We start from the raw sequence: 3,065 nt of genomic DNA, 5'->3' as shown, positions 1-3,065 counted from the left end.
ACTTATGATGTACATGTATATTTATGATACTTATATATTTCAATATAGCTACCAAGAACATTCAACTGAACTGAACAACAGATTTAACCGAAAACAGTTTGACCATAATTTAGTTTTCAGCAACAAAGTGTTTATTCATGTTCAACTGATGTATCATATTATAAAACCATAATTCAATTATATGTATGGTTTATAACGTCTGATACAGTTACTGTTTGAATAAATGAAAACATATATTGATGAAAGGTTGAATATTGCAAGAAAGTGGTATAGTATTTCAATTATCTATGTCATCATCTTTTACCAGCTGACAGAATAATTAAATATATTTGAGTTCCAGATGATATCAAGTAATGTTTGCAAAAGAGCAGTTTTAAAAAAAGTCAATAGCTAGTATTTGATGTAATGTTTATGCTAGTAGAATTTTACTTGTGTCTTGTTAACACGCATTTAATATTTTCAGACTTGTTCTTAATTTCTGCTATTACTTTTCAGTTTTAGTAGATATATATATTTCTTTGTTTGTTACACAGTCTTATTTAATATTGTTTATAACACTAATTAAACCAACTTTGCTAAATGACAATCTCGTGCTCCATTCTATGTTACAATGTACTAGAACCGTAATGGTAGATGGAGGACACGATTTAATAACTTGTTTTATACATCATTACCATAATAAATGTTCGTACCAAGTCAGGATAATATAGTAGATTCCAACCTTTCGGTTTTACCTTGATATTGTCATTTGTTATAAGGACATTCCTTCTTTTGATGATGCCTTCCGACTACGCCTAGATCTGCATAGCAGTTCAGCAGTTTTGTTCTTACCCCCTTTTTTAAAACCCATATCTTTTATAGCTTTATTGTCATTCAATAGATTGTATAATACAAACAATATATACATGTGAATTAAAACATAATAAAACAACAACCAAAAATAAATAATAAAAATAAAATAAAATAGGTGCAAGTAAAGTCCAAGTTATTCACTGAAGTGGATATGATATTGTTATAGCCAATAACATGAATTTCTGTTCTTATTTCAGGTAAAATTATCGGTAAGATTAAGTTTAGCACGACATAAAAAAAATCCAAAAGCAACACTACAGGTAGAACCAATTTATATACAAGTTCACTATTAGTAAGCCAAACAATTGTATGATGGTTTACATGGAAACAAATAATCGTTTCCTCTCCGGTACATTCTACTGAATGATGTCTGTTCAAGTTCATTGAGTCTAAATAAATGATTGCCTTTACACATTTTTGATCTCGTTTTATTGGTAATTTGTTTTCTTTGTCGATCCATCTAGACTCTTATAATGTTCAGTTGAGTTTTAAAAGACCATTTGTGTGATACTTATCTACGCCTTCTGTTTATTACTCTGGTAATGTTCGGTTGAGTTTAATTTGATGATTTGCCTACTGTCTATCTAAGCCTTCTGTTTATTACTCGTATAATGTTCGGTTTAGTTTAATTGGAGGATTTAGTTTCTGTCTATCTAAGCCTTCTGTTTATTACTCGTATAATGTTCGATTGAGTTTACTTGGGTGATTTGCTTACTGCGTTTCTAAGCCTTCTGTTTATTACTTTTAAACGACTAAAATTTATATAAACTTTCTATCATCTTTTATTTTTGTGTTTGAAGATCGATTGTGAAATATATTTAATGATTCCGTAGAGTATTTTCTGTATTATGAATTCTTTTCTATCAGATGATAAAATGTGGATTAACTTGTGTGGTCTGTATTACTTTGGAAGTGACTTACCATGCCCTTTAGAAGTGTATACGAATGGTTGCAAAGCTGAATGCCAGGTGTGTCATTTAAATTGATCCATCTATCTTCTGTGGAAGCCTACTACATGCACTATACAAAAACTTTGCTAGGGACCTCTTCTTCCTGTAATTTCCATTTCTTTACAGACAATATTCAAAATTAATTATTCCCACCATTTGTTTCAGGTACAGTAACAGTAGATTATTTAGAAGATTTCAAGATTTTGCCTAAACCAAGACCACAATTATTTTTCAGACAGAATATAAGAAAAAAATCAATGCGAAATAACGAATTTGCTTGATTATTCATGGAACTACATATTTCTGTTCGATTGATTTTCACTGTTAATGTCAAATAAGGGTAATAACAAAATTACCAAACACTAATTCGATTCATAATCAAAAGCGACAAATGTCATAATCAAACGGGCCCGAGGTCCGCTTATGAATTGTAGATATGGATATACACACTATGAGAAGGTTATTCACCCATATATTACTTGAATAAAACTTAATTGCGTGTAAGGTGTTATTTAATTTGCAGGATGATAAATAAACTTGGTAAGATATTGTTATGATTTTTTTAAAACTTTGTAGAATAAATTAACATTGTTATACTTTATTTTAGATCTGTGAGGCGAATGAGACGTGTGACGATATACAGAGAAGCTGTTTCTATCAGTCGAAAAACTTACATACTATATACTCAAACGCTTGTATTCCAGCAGATTCAGGTTGTACATGGAGACAGTGTGACAAAATGACACTTTTGGGAAGTAATGTAACTATTGTTCGAACAAATGGATAAAAAAGGAAGAAGAAATTTAATTAAAAATATTATTATTATTATTTTTTATATTTATGAAAAAGGAATCCAAATGTATCTAAAAGAATAATCAAGGGAACCAAGGTTATAGCGGTAATCAAAAGAATGTAATCCAGGGACAAAGACCAGACATGGAAAACAGACACACACAACAAAGAACATAAAGTAACTAAAATCATACATACAAAGTAACAAAAGTAAATGAGCAACTCGTACTCCACTGAAAAATGGGAGCATGGACCAGGTGCACCGGTAGGGTAAGCGTCCTCTGCTTTTCTAGAAACACCCGCCGAGTTGCTCATAAAAAGTCAAGTCCGGGGTAGACAAACAAGGAAAGGAAAACTATGACCCGTTGAATAAATCATGGTGTTGATGGATACACCATAACGATCCACGAGTTCATGATGACGACCATATAACTTCTGTAGTGATGACTTCAATCTTGTAGCAACATAACC

General features: G+C 31.1%; 1 long non-coding RNA gene across 1 annotated transcript; it reads left to right on the top strand.

Annotated features, from left to right (window-relative positions):
- The first annotated feature begins 544 nt into the window (after positions 1-544).
- On the top strand, positions 545-2,627 carry LOC148615917 (uncharacterized). Its single transcript, XR_015922083.1, has 2 exons — positions 545-1,820; positions 2,410-2,627. It is a non-coding gene; the product is annotated as an uncharacterized LOC148615917 (long non-coding RNA).
- The last annotated feature ends 438 nt before the right edge of the window (positions 2,628-3,065 follow it).

This window comes from Perna viridis, chromosome 5 (genome assembly GCF_037379345.1).
Source record: "Perna viridis isolate PV_CMFRI_1.1 ecotype Kerala chromosome 5, ASM3737934v1, whole genome shotgun sequence".
NCBI lineage: Eukaryota > Metazoa > Mollusca > Bivalvia > Mytilida > Mytilidae > Perna > Perna viridis.
This window is presented reverse-complemented; position numbering and strand designations above follow the sequence as displayed.